This window comes from Macaca mulatta, chromosome 5 (assembly GCF_049350105.2).
Source record: "Macaca mulatta isolate MMU2019108-1 chromosome 5, T2T-MMU8v2.0, whole genome shotgun sequence".
In the NCBI taxonomy this organism is placed as follows: Eukaryota; Metazoa; Chordata; class Mammalia; order Primates; family Cercopithecidae; genus Macaca; species Macaca mulatta.
Genome location: NC_133410.1, coordinates 106373587 through 106392650, shown reverse-complemented (window position 1 = coordinate 106392650; position 19064 = coordinate 106373587).

Here is a 19064-nt window from a genome sequence, read left to right as displayed (position 1 = left end):
TATTTCTTTCTCTTGCCTGATTGCCCTACCCAGAACTTCCAACACTATGTTGAACAGGAGTGGTGAGAGAGGGCATCCCTGTCTTGTGCTAGAAGAAATGGATAATTTCCTGGACACTTACACTCTCCCAAGACTAAACCAGGAAGAAGCTGAATTCCTGAATAGACCAATAGCAGGCTCTGAAATTGAGGCAATAATTAGTAGCCTACCAATGAAAAAAAGTCCAGGACCAGATGGATTCACAGCTGAATTCTACCAGAGGTACAAGGAGGAGCTGGTACCATTCCTTCTGAAACTATTCCAATCAATAGAAAAAGAGGGAATCCTCCCTAACTCATTTTATGAGGCCAACATCATCCTGATACCAAAGCCTGGCAGAGACACAACAAAAAAAGAGAATTTTAGACCAATATCCCTGATGAGCATTGATGCAAAAATCCTCAATAAAATACTGGCAAACAGTATCCAGCAGCACATCAAAAAGCTTATCCACCATGATCAAGTGAGCTTCATCCATGGGATGCAAGGCTGGTTCAACATACACAAGTCAATAAACGTAATCCAGCATATAAACAGAACCAAAGACAAAAACCACATGATTATCTCAATAGATGCAGAAAAGGCCTTTGACAAAATTCAACAGCCCTTCATGCTAAAAACGCTCAATAAATTCGGTATTGATGGAACGTATCTCAAAATAATAAGAGCTATTTATGACAAACCCACAGCCAATATCATACTGAATGGGCAAAAACTGGAAAAATTCCCTTTGAAAACTGGAATAATCATTTTATAGTGAAAATGGAGGAAGTTCTATAAATCGTATCAGCGCATGAAATGCCTCAGTTTTTCTATGGCTGTTCATTTTCTCTACTCATCTTTTCTCTTCCTCTGAGATAAGTCATAAACTGAATATTGTTAATTTGGCTCTCAGACAACTAAGATAACAGATTTTAGAAAGTTTTTTTTTTTTTCGGGCAATAAAATATGAAGATTTGTTTTTATGTAGCAACTACTTTCTTATCTTGTCTTTTTGTTTATATTTATTGTTTTGTTTTCATAGTTTCTTTTTATTGAGCTAAGCTTAGCATGTTTTCTACTTAGTGCTTTGTTATAAAATATAATTGAAAAATATATTCACTAATTGTAATATGGCTTTTACTTCAATTTTTCAATGACATACATTTCAGAGTTATGAAAACCTCAATTTCACTTCACTTTATTTTGGTTGAAAGAAGAATCTGCCAAGGTATCATGTGCAAAAATCAGATTTGAAGAATACATTGGAGAATTGGAGAAAAAAAAAAAGAGAATGTGTCCTTGGTTTTCATGTCTAGTGTCACCTACTAAATGTCTATGTACCATTGCCAGGTATTCTATTCAGAATCAAATTCTGTTCTTTGCGAAGTCAGCATGTCCACAGACCTGAAAGTGCTGGTTATTTTATGCAAATACATATCAAGTATTAAAAATTGTGTTTCAAATAACTGTGGATTTTTCTTTGTGGGCAAAGATAGTGTTAGCAAGTTTTTAACCCTATGTTTTAAAACTTGTTCTCATTTAATACTATTATTTGAACAGTTCTCTCATGTAGATATTTTGTAAATCTATATTTTATGTTTTATTTCTGGTTGGTTTACAAGGTTTTCTTGGCTCCCTCATCATGTATACTAATTGGAGTTTTGTAGAAGGAATGAAATACAAAAAAGTTATGTCAAGAATTATCAAGGTTCTTGATAATTTCCAAGGATGTGCCCCTTTATTTTATTTGTTATGATGCTATTATTTCCATTTTACCTTGACACAGCAGCAGGTGATTCTTATGTTGTCTGTGATAACATATGATTTCTATTAAAATTGCAATCGATTCTGAATAATAACTACATTTTGATATAGGCTTTCTCAGCTTTCTCTTGGCAATGCCTATTTATATTTTAGTCTCTATATAGACTTAGCATTTGGAGCCAATTGAGTTTTGTTAAATTTCAATTTTCCCAGTATGGTGATGATGTAAATTAACTAATCTTGATATGTTCCAGCTTTGTTATTAAGGCCCAACAGTCAAAACCTTTATTGTGTTTATAATGGTTGCAAAATTCTAGCTCTATAAAAGTCTAGCAATGCAACTTTGGGGTCTCATGGTTACTCTAAGCCTTAGCTTTCCCTTTTCTAAAACGATAATGGCTGTCCTCAGTGTGGTTGTCGCTGGATGACTGTGAGGGTCAAATGAGATTAGATAAGACTTGTCTTCTTAAAATGCAGAGCAAGGAGTCTCAGGAAGAAAAGGTGGTAACATGAAGATGCAGAGTTCTTAGGAAAATACGGTACATCTTCCAACAGAAATAATTTTGCCAAAAGATTTTGGGGAGGAAAATAAAATAATTTTATATTAAAATCAAATATATCATTTTATGCCATTTTCATAATTGTAAATGTGTTATGGCTTGGAATCCAAGATTTAAGATAAAATACTCAAAAGCAATAGTGAGAAAGGGTCTCTTCTGGGACTGAAACTCCCTTTTGTCCTTCTCTTTCTCTCAATCCCCTACCCTCCCATTAAGCTTGTATGTTTATTTTTCTCTACTGCTAAGGTGACTTGACTGGAGAAATAAGCATACAAATGTGCTAAAATATGCATAAAGTGGCATTTAAATATGGCATATTAATATCACCTTTGGTCTTTTAGAAATTGTGTGCAATATCTTGAAAATTCCTTCATCTAATTCAAGTTGCCATCTTCTCTTTTGTGGATCACTGCAACTGCCTTGCAACTGACCTACTGTGTCCGTTCTGGTCTCTTTCAATCCTCAACTGAAATAATGTTTTTGAAATTTTAATCCAACTGTGGCACCTTACGCCACTTAAAACCTAGCTGTGATTTCACTTTTTTTTTTTTCTTTTTGAATAAGAACAAAAGTTTCAACATGTTTTCTTAAGCCCTACACAGCCTATTCCCCACCGCTTTCCAAACTCTCCCTCTTCTGATTGCTCTCATTTTCTTCTGGCTCCAAATAATGTTCCAGCTCCATCACATGGGTTTTGCACATACTGTCCTCTCACTGAAATGGTCTTCCCTCCTCTTTTCATATAGTGGCCTCTCCTTTTGCTTGAGATCTTTCATTAAAAAGCAAACTTCCTAGATTAATCTTTCCCTGCCCATTCAGGTCAGTTGAAACCCCATTATTAGCCCCCAAAACTTCCTAATCTTTCCCTGCCCTCTCAGATTAGATAAAACCCCATTATATGAGCCGATAACACCTCATACAGTCTCTTTATAGCACTTACTACAATTGTAACCAAATACTATTTGTGCAACTATTTAATTGGGTTGTTTCTTTATTACATCCCTATTTATGTTCCATCACTCTATCTGGTTTTATAGTAGCACACAATAAATCCTTCATATATATTTGATTAATGAAGGTGAGAGAATGCAACTGAACTTTGTATAACATTTGTCATCACTCTCATTTTTCTAAATATTTTTTAATGAGGACCTGGAAAGTAGAGTTACAACATTCTTTCCTGCTAAGAATGTTACTGGAAAAGAGTTAACTACAAAAATGAATACCTCTTTAATTCAGGCTGCTTTATAGAAAACTACGGTCCTTAATTACCATCATGCCCCAAACAAAGATTATGACAAGTAGGACTCAAATTCTATTGCACTGTCTATAATGCCTAAACTTTGATTTGTTTTGTTTTGATTGGTTCAGTTTGAGAGGGCTTTTGTTAAGGAGTACAGTTCAGTTTTGGATATCATTCTCTTGACAGTCGTCTTAATAGATACCCTGGTTCTCTCAAGTTTTAAATGTTGGTATGCAGTCATCCATTGAGTGTTGAATGATCTCACTTCAACTAGACCAGCGAGCACATAAATTCAATTATCATGAGGACTTGACATGAATTCCATACTGAGACCAAATAAGTCAATTCACAATGGTGATCGAAACTGATGCTTATGCCTAGGTTTTAGATGATCTCCAAATTGAGAGGTTGACCAAAAGGAACAAATTGTTAAACTAAACTAAATTTGCCCTGAGGAAGCCTCTGTACTCAAGTCTTTATGTAACAAACTTCATCCTAACTTAGTACATGAACTAACTGAAAGCTGAATTTAGGATTATACTCTTGTAACAAATTGACTGAGGCTCAGTCAATTGCAACAGCTGAAAGTCAGTCAATCACAGGTGGCCAACTGCTTTAAATATGGCAAAACATAGAGCTGTAACTAATTAAGCTGTCTCTGTACCTCACATCCATTTTTTGTCCATGAATGCTGTCTGACCACACTGCAGGCCAGAGCTCTTAGAATCGGTTCTGGTTCTGAGTGTTGCCTGATTCTCGAATCTTTCTTTGTTCAACTAAATCCTGTTAAACTTAACTCATGTAAGGTTATCCCTTTTAACAGCATTTAATACCAGGTGAGTAATTACCTATTTTAATTAAGTTAGATGGAGATATTTGAGAAGCCTGGTTGTCAAAGTGATAATTTAATTATGTAACTATTAAACATCTCTTATAGGCAAGAAAAAGTGATAGGCATTGTGAGGAAAACAAAATCAATAAGCAATCATCTGTTTCCTTAGGAAAGTTAGGATTCTGTTAGGGTCCAGTATTACGAGCTGAATTGAATCTCCTCTCCTCCCTCAAATCTTTATGTTGAGCTTCTAACCCCTGATATCTGAGAATATGACTGTATTTGGAGATAAGGCCTTTACAGTGGTAAATAAGATAAAATGAGGTCATATGGGTGTGCCCTAATCCAGTACGACTGGTAACCTTAGAAGAAAAGATTAGGATACAGAAGAAAAGATTAGTATACAGAAAAACCTTAGAAGAAAAGAAAAGGGAAGATCATGTAAAGACACAAGAAGAAAATTGTCATCTACAAGCCCAGGAGAGAGGCCTGGAATAGATAGAGGCCTGGAACAGATATCCTCACAACCCTTAGAGGAAACTGACCCTGCTGACACCTGATCATGTACTTCCCAGGCTCCAGAACTGTGAGGAAATACATTTCTGTTACTTAAGCCACCTAATCTGTGGTATTTTGTTATGGCAGCCCTCAAAAACTAATGCACATACCATGTCTAGGACTATACTCAGATCTGTATGATTCAAAGCTTTTACTAAATGATGTGTTCTGTTGGCTTCTTTGCAAATGTAACACACTAACTGCAAGGCTACTTATTCTGCAGACTAAATACCCTATAGAGGATAAGCAATTCTGTGGAAAACTTCGAGCAATACTGATGTCAACTATTTTTGTTTTGCCTTTCTTACTCTTGCCTGATTGTCAAAATAGTGCCTTACTAGGAAATAGTATAGGAAAAGCAGTTGCGATTACTTAACGTGTATTAGAGGTGCTATTACTTAAGGTAATTAGAGGTGCTTAAAACTCACAAAAGAATATGTAATCTCCAATCTCACTTATATTTTTCAAATTTTTGGTGAATAGACAAATGCTTTCATCAATGTTTATAGTATCACATATTCTTATTTGTATACATTATAAAATTTGGCTAGAAATAGCTAAGATTAAAAATACTTGGATGGCTTCATTCTGATAAAAGTAATCAGTACTCAAAGAAAGAATTTATAGTGCTCAAAGAGAAAACTATATTACTCAAATTTAGGATCATTTTTTCTTTTTTCTTTTAAACTCATTAAACACCTTCCATGTAATACACAATGCACATTTGCATTTCAGGAGGCTTTCTTTTAATAGAAAATATTACTAATCAGTGCACCTAATATCAGAGTAAAGATGCTAAATCCTCAGTCTGTGATATCTTAGTGTGACTGATGCTAATCCTGCAGACTGCATTACCTCACACCTATGTTAAAAAAAATCATCACCTTGCAAATCATTTTTTAAATTTACAACACATAGAGGGGGCATCAGGAGATGGACTGCCACCTTTCACAGGCTCCGCAGAGGATATTGGCTACCAATTACATTCTAGCCCACAGCACTGTGGACAACAGACAATAGGATGCAAAGTAGTTCATCTCTGCCAACAGACACCACCACTCAGCAAATCCTGGTGAAGTTGCCATTTTATGGATAACGTTTCCCAAAATAGCTGCAGCTTAACATTTTCTGAAGCCAAGCCCACTGTGTATCTATTTCAATATATGACATTCTCAACTGAGGATCTAACCAATAAAACCTAAACCAACTGGCATTATATTAGGAGCCATATATCAGAAGCATAACTAACTGCTCTTCTCATTCTGAAAATGAACAAATGAAAATACATGACTACAGGGTTGGCTAGCTAAGTAAATTCTATGGATTTTGAAACTATTACTGTCTTATTCATTCCTGTAATTAAATTTTCAGAGTTTATGTACCAGAAACCTTGAAAAGCCTCTTAATGACTAACCCCAGTTAACTAGGCCTTTTGAACTGAATGTACCGTTGTACCATGACTGGCCCCAAATAAGACCCAAGGTCTTCATGGTTTACTTGGAGGGTGAAACTGATAAATCACTTGTCCTGATTCCTGAAAGATCCTCCTTTCACGTTCTGCAGTGAATATAATATGGTACATTTTCATTAGGGGAAAGCACAGAGCTCCAGGCAGCATACTCTACTGAGATGCTGTAAAAAAATTCAGGTAGCATACATACTAGAGCATATACTAAGAGAACACAGCTAGTATAAGTATCTTTTCCTATAAATCAAAAGATTGGAAACTACAAAAGCTACCTTAATTTTTTACCTTTAGAAAATGCAAACTATACGTGTAACCAAAGGGGATGTAAAGGTAACCAGCCAAAACAATGTAACAGTTACTTCTTTTACAAATTTAGACACATTTTTGAATTAATCCCCAACAGCATTGTATTTACTTTAAAAGTATTTCCCTTGTGAGACCTTCCTCTCCACCCTTCGTACAATATGAATGCACAGGTGTTTCCAACCATACAGTTTACCCTTTTGACAGCTGCTCAAACTGTTCTGAGGACTTTATAAGAACATTTAGAAAGGAAAGGCATGAAAAATCCTGATCACTAAGCATAAAAAAGAAAGTATGTATAATATGGGAAAAGGTTATGAATTTTTATTACCCACTTATCTGAGCTCCACTTTTTAAACGTATGTAGTGAGTCAGCATGGCTCAGTAGAAGGAGCACAAGACCAGGAGGCATTAGGGTTACATATTTCTCTGCCAGCTCTTACACAAGCCAGCTTTGTGTTCTTACACCAGCACACAGCACCTCAGAATTGGCATTAATTATCTTTCATATTCTGTCTAGATATAACACTTTATGGTTTTGTTTTGCAGGTTTTTCCCACAGCATATTTTCTGTCTATCTTGTATCCCACTTTTTAGGAAATGCTTATCAGGTAGAACAAATTTTATTTTATTTTTACTTAGCAGTGCCAATTTTCAAAATCTACTGATGTGTTGGGGAATTTGGAAATGTGTGGTTAAAAAAAGAGACTTGAGTGCTGACAAAAATGTTTCCAAAATTGTATTATGTTGTGTAATTTAAAAAGTGCCAAATTGAGACAGTTATTTAAATGTAACAAGTTGATACTTACTGGGTAGAGCAACTGTTTATAAATTTAGTGAGTTTATCATGGAGCAAAGAGGAAGGATTTACACAGTATATACAGAGAGGTTAGAAACTGAATAGATTAATTTAGGGAACGATAACACATTAAGAGAAAATTATTTTTTAGAGCTTATTGGTTTATCCGCTTAAAAAAGTAAATCTCTTATTATCTTTTCTCTTGCTGTTTTCTAAAGATATTGTACTGTGACTTGTATACATTGATAGGATAAAAGGATTAGAATATTTTATGTTTTATCTATAGTACTTACTACATTAAACATTCTAATTCTCACATCTCTACCTACTAAATTCTTCTCTTACAGAAAAGAGACAAATAACAGTAAAAAATTATTTGAATAACTAAAGAAACAGGATGTACATGCACTAGAATTTAGGGGGTTATTTTTATTTTCATTTCATTTATTATTTTTTTCTTTAGTTTCCCTACTTAATTATATTTTTGAGATATGAATTCAAGTAATTATCTTCAGATTTTTATATAATTTGTTGGTATGTTAGAAAAGTAAAGTAAAAGTGCTGAGGTAGCCAGTAGAGAAAAATGCTGGGTCTCTGAATATGAGCAGAAAGGGAAATGCTCAGGGCACTACCAATTGTTTGCACTCTGCAGTGGGAGAATGTCGAAACAGCCAGTTTATGAGCCCCAAGCTGAAGTGGCTGCTGTTCTTGTGCTCAGAATGTTCTCTGTGCTCTTTTCCCTATGAAAACACTTCCTATGTAGTCTTTTGTGAGTCTTTGCTTTTATTTTTACTGGATGCATCCATACTGTTCACCTAAAAATTGAAATTATTCTTCAGTAAAACATGGTTAAGAGAGGTCATCCTTTCATCTGTCTTTGCGCATCCTAAAATAAAGGCATTGTTAAAGAAATATAAGAAAGAGACATTTATTGAAATTACTACTAATTCAGCAAACATTTATTGAATGACTAACATAAGGTAGACTCTATGTTAGGTTTTGGAGATACGTCACATTCAATAAAATTGTGCACATAATTTTCGGACATTGAGCCACAGAATTGGAAGACACTTTGAAGATATGCTATTAAAGCCCCATGGGTGAATCTTATTTCTTTTTCTTTTTCGTGTTCTTCTTAGTTAATTGTGTTTATAAAATAGTTACTCTATGCCAGGATCTTTACATATGTTACCTATTCAAGGCATGTATTATTAGCTCAATTTTTAGAAAAGGAAGTTAAGAATCCATAACACTAAACTATTTTCCAAAAATCACATTGTGGCTGACAGATCCTAGTGTGGCTTCCCATGATTACTCTCTCTGAATATTTAACTGACACACATAGCTTTTTAGATAGAGGCTGAATTCAAATTCAGAGGCAGTGATCAGAGGCAAGTATCCAAGCTCTTACTCAATCCCTTTACGTTGAAGTGATGAGAACCTGTGTCATCTTCCTAATAGAATATGGCAAATGTGGTAAAATATAAGACATATGCTTATATTACATTATATAAAACTTTGTCTTGCTGGTGGATTTCTTCTACAGACTCACCTTTCTGGCTTGCTAAAATAAGCAGCCATGTTGGAGAAGCCCATGAGACAAAGAACTGTGTGGAGAATCTAGGAGTGGCATCTGCCTAAGAGACATCAAAACACAAAACAAAACAAAACAAAACAAAACAAAAAACAAAGATCTTAGTCCTGAAAAGAAATTCTTTTCTTTTGAAATGAGCCTTCCCACAGTTTAATTCCTGTCAATAAACTGAAGGATCTTGGAAGTGGACCCTTCCTCAGCTGAGTCTTCAAATGAGAACTCAGTGCAGGTCAACACCTTGATTTTACAACATCTTGTGAAAACATAAGGAGAGGACATAGCTAAGCTGTGCCCCAGCTCCTGACCCACATATTCTGTGAAATAATAGACATGTATTTTTTAATGTTGGTAAATTGTAGTTATTTATTATATAGTAATGTATAACGGACACACATAGTAGTTTAGATAGAGGCTGAATTCAAACCAAAATTTGTCTGGCACTTAAACTTATTCTCTTTCTGTAATACCAATTCATAAATTTAAGTCCCAGGATCCCTTCCGTAATAATCATCTAGAGGTCTTATGCAAATATTGGTTTTGGGCTTTCACAGCTGTCCTATAAAACACAATCTCTAGGATAAAGGCTGAGGATATACATTTTTCATGAGCTTCTATAGTGATTATTATATATATAGATTAAAGTTGAGAACATTTCAGTATACCTTATGAAGCTGGAGTTGTTTATTTCAATTACTTAGAATGGGTATAAGTCGGAACATCCTTTTATCCTTTAAGAAAAGTTTTTTTTTTTTTTTGAAGGCTGACAATTTTTGTTTTTTACTACAACAAAAGAATCAACCAATAGTAGAGAGAGAATCGTGTCCTTTCAATTTAATTTTTTTATTTTCAGTTGCATTATTATGAAGAAGTCAATACAATATATTCTTAGTTTATATCTATAAAATAGATATAAACAAAATGAGACATTTGAGACAAAGGAGACATTGGGACTTTCATGATTAAGAATTTGTGAACAAACAATGACAGCTTAAGAAATATTTTTGTTTTAAACTTTAGTAATTCTCTATTTTGAAAAGTCTCAAAATACCTATTTTAAGTCACATTACACCTATCAGGAGACAATAATAATAATTAAGAATAATGGGCATCATATTAAAAAAAGTCCAAATGTTTGCCAACCCAAAATATCCCAGACCTGCATTGAAAATTGGTGATTACCAGGTAACTGAATAAGTTACTTTACTTTTTAGAGGTGGCTACATAAATTCCAAGTATAGATTTAGAGTTGCAATGCCACCTTTTCCTAAAACTCGATTTAATGTGTCTGACAGACAAAAACTACATGGACAGTGTTGATCTCCACTGTATGTACCTACTGGCTAGCACAGTGATTGATGCACAGAGGGCAATCAATACCTATTTTCCAATGGCTGACTAAGTATAAAGCAGGCAAATCTATCAGTCCTTATCTTTTTTCAAGACTTGATAATTCAGGATAGAACTTCTTAACCTGATTTATAGATATATCAATACATAGATCCCTTCAATGCTGCCTTAGAGGGCCTAGGATGGATACAGCACCCAACTTAGTTACTTTAGACACAAGTAGCATTATTCATTTACCTCATTAAATGTTACTACTTACTATGTGCCTGTTACTACTTACTATGTGCATTGTGACTTTAAAGCGTCAGAGAGTTCTACATTAGTGCGTGTATGGCATAAAGGAAGCAAAACCCAGCAAACCTTTACCGAACAGGTACTACAATTTATGAGAGACACAGAGTCTTGCTGTTTTAATTTTGCTTGTTCATTTGACTCCTGAATGTGGAAGATAAATTTCCCAAAAACATCACTAGAAATGTGTTTGCAAAACCAAGGTAGGTAAAAAAAGCCCTACATCTTGTGATCTGCAAGTGTTAGTTTAACTTTTAAAGACTTCAGATATTAAGATAATAATATAACATGGAAGTCTAACAAAAAAATCTTGTTTTCCCTTTTTACAAAAGTCTAAACTTAGCCTAGGAAAGTGAAGAGTGTTATCTATTCAGATGGAGAACCTGTTATTTGAATCATTCTCTGATACTCATTCTTTAATATATATTTCAAATTTTAAGCAATACAAATCTCAACGACTGTTGGAAATTAAGGAGCAATCTGACAGGACTGTTCTAGTACTTAGAAAACAAAGAAAAACATGTTCTTCACTACCAGAAAATTCACAAGACAGAAAAAGAGAAATACACATAGACAAATAGACAACTATAAGTGAAAAGGACTTTAGAACTCCCATAGCTCTTCTGTGAAATCTCTTGGGTGAATGTCAAGTGTACCTCCTATGTTTATGTATGTATATCATGTAAGTGTTGGGTCTCTCTCTTTCTCTCAGCACACACACACCCGCCCCGCCCCCCCCCCCCCACATACATTCCCAGCTCTCCTGTGGTGGGGACAATTACTATCTATTTATGTGTTGACAGGAATACAAAGAAATATTATACTTCCTGGTTTTTCTTGAAATTAGACCTAACCAAGTGTCTTGCTTGAGTGACAGCAAATATAATGTGCAATTTTCCTCTGTAGAAAGGTTTAATTCCCAGGGCTCAGGTCTCCAGAAATTTCTTTTCTAGCATCAATAATAATAGCACAAATTAATGAGAAGGCACTCTTAGATCAAAGCAGCCTGGAATGCTGAGCCACCTCATGGAGAAAAGTTGACCTGAAGAGACTAAGTGTACTGAACATTCAAAGAGTAATAAATATGGTAAACAAGACTTTTTTTTGTGTCTTTGTCACATAAGTGCTCATTTTTTGTTAATGCAACACAGTCTGGTCCATTCTAACTAAAATATCTTTTAAGGATAGATAGTAATCCTTAAGATAATTGAATTTTAACTAAGAAGTATGTAGCAAAACTGTCTCATAATTTTCAATGTTAATTTCATCTCCAAATGAAAAAATATATAATTTCATTTAGAAAAGTTCAGTTATTTTTTACTTCATCGTTAATATCACCTCCTGGCTTCACCTCCTTGCATTTTCAATTTATTTTTTCTTAGGTACATGTAGAATAAGATATTTGAACATTTTAATTTTGTATTTTGTCTCAGCTATAAAGCACATTACTTCACCCTTAACAAGAGAATGCTATGATCCTAAATTTATATTTAATGGTAATACAGGCAGAAATAATTGTTCATTTGTTTAAATTGCATGTATAAGTTTGACAGAATTAGATAAATTCTGTAAACTAATTTCCCCCACCTCAGTAGGGAGGCCATCTATGACAAATCCATAGCCAACATCATACTGGATGGGCAAAAGCTGTAAGCATTCCCCTTTACAACTGGAACAAGACAAGGATGCCCACTCTCACCAGTCCTATTCAACATAGTACTGGAAGTCCTACCCAGAGCAATCAGACAAGAGAAAGAAATAAAAGTCATTCAAATAGGAAGAGATGAAGTCACACTATCTTCCTTTAGATGTCATATGATTCGATACCTGCAAAACCACAGTTTCTGTCCCAAAGCTCCTTAATCTGATAAGCAACTTAAGCAACGCTTCAGGATTCAAAATTAATTTACAAAAATCACTAGCATTTCCATACACTAGCAACATCCAAGCTAGGAGCCAAATTAGGAACTCAATCCCATTCACAATAGTCACAAAAATAATAAAATACCTAGGAATGCATCTAACCAGGATGGCAAATATTTCTACAATGAGACTTTAAAAAATTCTGCTGGAAGAAATCAGAAATGACACAAACAAATGGAAAAACATTCATTTCATGTTCATGGATAGGAAGAATCAATTGTTAAAATGATCATACTGCTCAAAACAGTCTACATTCAATGCTACTCCCATCAAATTACCAATGACATTTTTAATAGAATTAGAAAAACTATTTAAAAATTAATGTGGAACCAATAAAAAGTCTAAATAGCCAAAGCAACCCTAAGACAAAAGAATAACGATGGAAGCATCATGATACCCGACTTTGAACTATACTACAAGGCTACAGTAACCCATACAGCATGGTACTAGTACAAAAACAGACACTAGTCAAAGGGAAGATAATAGAGAATCCAGAAATAATGCTGCACACCTACAACCATCTGATCTTCAACAAACTCAACAAAAACAAGCAATGGAGAAAAGACTACTTATTCAATAAATGGTGCTGGAATAACTGGATAGTCATATGCAGAAGATTGAAACTGGACCTCTCCCTTACACAATATAAAAATCAACTCAAGATGAATTAAAAGCTTAATATAAAACTATAACAATCCTGGAAGGTAACCTAGGAAATAACATTCTAGGTCTACGACCTGGCAAAGATTTCAGGACAAAGATGTTAAAGGCAATTGCAACAAAAACAAAAATGGATAAATGAGACCTAATTAAATTAAAACTTTCTGCACAGCAAAAGAAACTATCAACAGAAAAAGAAACTATCAACTATAAACAGACAACTTACAGTATGGGAGAAAATATTTGTAAACTATGCAACTGACGAAGGTCTAATATCCAGCATCTGTAAGAAGCTTAAATTAACAAGCTAAAAACAAACAGCCCCATTAAAATGTGGGCAAGGAAATGAACAGACCTTTTTCAGAAGAAAACATACATATGGCCAACAAGCATGAGAAAATAGTTAACATCACTAAACATTAGAGAAATGCATATCAAAACCACAATGAGATACCATCTCACACCAATCAGAATGGCTAATATTAGAAAGTTATGCTGGGTGTGGTGGCTCACACCTGTAATCCCAGCACTTTGAAAGGCTGAGGCAAATGGATCACCTGAGGTCAGGAGTTTGAGACCAGCCTGGCCAACATGGTGAAACCCCACTTCTACTAAAAATACAAAAACTAGCCGGCATGCCTGTAATCCCAGCTGGTCAAGAGGCTGAGGCAGGAGAATCGCTTGAACCTGGGAAGTGGAGTTTGCAGTGAGCCGAGATTGCGCCATTGCACTTTAGCCTCGGTAACAGAGCAAGACTCTGTTTCAAAAAAACCAAAAAACAAAAAACAAAACAACGGATGCTGGCAAGGACGTGGAGAAAAGGGAACACTTATACACTGCTGGTGGGAAGGTAAGTTGGTTTAGCCATTGTGAAAAGCAGTTTGGCAATTTATCAAAGAACTTAAAATATAATTACCATTTAACCCAGCAATTCCTTTATTGGGTATATACCATAAATAATGCAAATTCTTCTACCATGAAAACACAAGCACACATATGTTCATCACAGCACCAATCACAATAGCAAAGCTATGAAACCAACCTAAATTCCCAACAATGGTAGACTGAATGAAGAGAATGTGGTACATGATCAATGCTATGCAGCTATTAAAAATAATGAGATTATGTTCTTTCCAGTAACATGGGTAGAGCTAGGGGTCATTATCTCATGTGAGCTAACACAGGAACCAAAAATCAAATACTACATGTTCTTTCTTATAAATCGGAGCTGAAAATTGAGGACACATGGACACAGAGAAGGGAAGAACAGACATTGGGACCTAATTGAGGGTGGAGGGTGGGAGGAGGATGAGGATCAAAAAACTACCTATGAGGTTAGTACCTAGTTGCTTATTACCTATGTGAAAAATAATCTGTACACCAAAATCCCATGACATACAATTTACCTATATAACAAACCTGCCTGTATACCCCTGAACCAAAAATAAAAGTTGAAAAGAAGGCTGTACAGTAAACTGTGTCAATTGTTAATGCCCAAAGAAGGGAATCGTTAATTCTGTCTGAATGGAATAGGAAAAATTATCTAGAAGTACCACTGAAATATGATATCTAATGCAAAAGTGAAAGGGAAAGTGAATAGCCAAAAAATTATACATGTGTGTGTCATGCCAAACATATACCATATATAGTGTATACATATATAAAATATGTATGTTTATGCTTCATACATACATGTACAACCGTGGAGAGTTACAAAACAATTAGAAGCAAAGGCCCACTTGTACATTCAGCAACGTGGATAGGCTTTTAAAGGTAATACAGAATAAAAACAGTAATAAACAATAAGATCTACACTACAAGTCACAAAAAAATACATGCACACAAAACAATATGCAATGTACAAGAACACATATAATTAAAGGGATATATATCAAATGCATTGTAATGATTGTCTGTGGCATGAGAAAGGAGTGGTAAATAGGGATAAAAAGAATAAAATAAATGAATTGGATGGGAGAGAAGCCTTGAAAATACAAGGAATGAATTTGTAACATGAACTGAAGATTCTGATGAACTCAATCTTCAACTCATAGGAGTCCATGTCTTCTAAAGATGTTCCCATGCCCTAGAAAGCAGTATATGTTGCTTTGGTAAGCCTGCATAGTCACATTTAGGAACAAAGGAACCAAAATTAGTAATGGAATGGGGTTGGTCCTGAAATAGCCCATAGTGGGTTTGGAGGCTACAAGAAAGATAAAAAAGAGCTTCCCATACACATGAGAATAAACATAAAAAGGAACTAGGTATATTGGACAGATTTTATTGCTGATGGGGTTAAAAGGATGGAATGAAGACAGGTAAAGCAAGAAACAGATTATGGTTACTTAATTTTTATCTTGTGTTAACCACTGCATATATTTATAAAATTCTTACTATAACTAAAAGGCAATGATTCTCAAACCTCATTGTTAACAGTATGAATATATACGGAGGACACATGAATTTTTTATGTGTGTGGAAAGAAAATAATCAAATTCTGGAGCAGTTGAATAAAAATTATGAGTAGTAAAAAGTAAGAAAAGATTTTCTTAGAAATAAAATCTCTAAAATACAAGAAAAATTTGGAGAATAAATAGAAAAATAAAAAATTACATTGAACATTGATATTTCTCATAGTCTATATAAAATTTTTCATTCACAATATTAAGAATATTTGATTAAATTATGATTTCATATATTAAAGATTATCATAGAAATAGATGATACCTAACCTCCTTGGCAATGTGCATCAAATGCTAACATGCTTCAAAATATCTATCCAGTTTCAAATTATCTATTGAAATATTAAGCCATTGCCAAATCCATCAATAGAGAATACAATTTCAATTTAGTCTAATATGTTGGTACCTTAGAACATAAATAAAATCTAGTTTGGGTTTTTTTGTTTGTTTGTTTGTTTGTTTTGACAAATACTGGTACCACTATTATTTATTTATTTTTAGTTTTTATATTGGCTTCTGGAAAGAAATTCACTTTAAGTTTATATTTTGTAAATGCTGAAAAAATCTTTCCTTCAGAAAAAAAGAAAGCAAAGTAGAAACAGAGAAAAAATTGAATTATTTCTGAACTGAATCTAGAAAATTCTCATTATTATTTTTTTTCTGAAGGTTCATAATTTAAAAATATCTTATGAGATTGTATTAGCAGTATAAATCATGTTTAAAGTAACACAAGATGTAAGTGAATTTGAATCTGCTTCTGTCATATAGAACTGGAAAAATTACTTATGTTAAAAGAAGTATTCTGTCCATTCTTCCAAATTCAGTTTTCTCACAAAAAATGATTCACTTGCTCACAAATTCCAAGGTCTATATTACCTGCATAATCTTAGTAAAATATGAACAAATCACATTTATTGAGCTCGAGCACTTTCTGCATACCGGGCGCTATTCGAAGCAGTTGGTACATATTAAATCACTTAGTTTTCAGCACAACTCTATGAGATACTTAATATTAGGAAGAAATTGAGGCACAGAGAATTGAAAGCTCTTTGCCTAAGGTCATAGAGTGAGCTAATGACTGAACTGAGTTTCAAACATGTGGTCTGGCTCCAGAATCCTTATTCTTAACTACTTGCCATCTTTCTTGTCAAGTGTGACAGTTACAGACAGCTCTTGTCATCTGGTGGGAGGGAACCTTGTCTAGATCATCTCATACTATTCTGCTATATTTACTCAACTTCACTGCCAATCTGCTCCTTCAATCAATATGGTATATTTCTGTTCCCATGGTCGTTTATGTTGTCTTTTCTAATCTAATGCTTGTCTTTTTTTCAAATGGCCAGGTCAAAGGTCATTAGAAAATGTGACTATTTTCTAATAGACCAGGTCTTACCAAAGTCGACTTTGTCTTCCCTACTTTATGCATCTTAGACATCTAACACTTAGCTTACATTATTCATATATTTTTTCCCCACATATTACTTTCTGCCTTGTCTTGTGGTTGTATGTGTACATTTTTATATTCCTAAATAATCTTACAGTGTTTGAAGATAAGGTCTGCTTTCTTTTTTATTTGTAGTAACTACATCTAGTCTTATCATCAAAAGCATATCTATTGAATGAATATATTAATAAATAAATAGATAAGTGATTTAAACAGAAGACCAAAGTGCTAAAGTGAATCAATCTCAGGGAACTAATTCAAAAGTTTACTTTTAGGCAGTACATTATAATTCTTTTCCAGACTGCTGGGATTATATTATAAATAAATCTGAGTGACTGTTAAGAACTAATTTACTCATGAAGTTTACAACGTACTTTTCATATTGTAAGATCCTGAGTCAAAAACATGTAAAGATAAGATAGAATGCCCTAATACTTCAAAGAATATATAAAACAGGTATAAATTACAAGCAATGATTTTCAAAGTTTGGACAGAACATCCAAAATTGATGTCCTGAATATCTTCTGGAGTACTTAATAATAGAAGCTATGTGTTTTTCTCTGTAGTTACAATATTTAATAGCACACATCAATGGAAGATAATTAATATATTCTAGCTGAATAAAAGAATGTATGAATTAGTGCAAAAATTAGTGAATAATGAGAGAACTTCAAGAGATAAACAGAGAAAGTAAATTTGCTTAAACTTTGACCTTAGAAAAAATTACCTTTTGGTTAGAGAACTGAGAAAGTTTATAGTCACTAAAATAATTTTAGACTCTTGTTCTTGGTACAAATCATTGTAATTAATAGAAACTGAGATAGTATTTATTACCAAAAACAATACATAAATAGGCAGATAAATATACTAACAAGGATTTGATATATTTACCTTATAATTTGTTTTTACTTCTAATACTTTAGGGCATTCACATTCACCTTGATTTCAGATAAGTGCTATAGGTAGAATTCCACTGAAAATAACACCATTGCAATAAAATTCCAAGACAAATCAGAAGCTTATAGTAAAAAATTAATCAAAATTTTTATAAGGAAACAAAACATAATAGCCAGCAGAAAACACAGCCAACAGAATCAACAGTAGAGAGATGTCAAATAGCAGGGTTATTGAGCACAAAATAAATGTAAAATGTGTATTTTAACACATTTCAAGAATTAAGACCAAGCAGATTTGAAAAGTAGAAAAATTGTACACTGAAAAACTGAAAATAAGAGTAATTAAAAATAAAGCAGTGAATTTATATGACAGCAACATAGATGCAGTTGAAGAGAGAATTAGTAAACTGAAAAACTGATTGCCAAAAATATATGGAAAATGCAGTCTGGAAAAGCAAAGAAATAAAATATTTTTAAAAGGAATAAGAGAACTGGAGACTTAAGAGAAGGTCTGTTTTAGTTTGGGTTTCCTTGAAAGTAGAATCTCAACCAATAACTTAGGTTTAGTTTATTTACCTTTATGATGATAGTAGGGAATAACAGTGCAAACTAGAGTGGAAAAAGAGAAAGAAAAGTTGTGGCTTACTATTAAATTATCATTGTAGTTAAAGGACCATGTAAGAAGTGCTTCAGAACTGTACCTCAAAAATCAAGGGAGGCTGGGAAAGTTATTAATAGATCCCCAACTGCTTTAGTTGAAGGATGTTCCTCGACGTTTCAGTTTTCCCTGTAGTTACAGGCTATACACATGCATAAACTAAGCAGTCCTCTATAGCTTAGGATAAAGTTCTGAGGCAGAAAGTAGAGAGATGCTGTTATTATGTGTACTCTTGAATTAA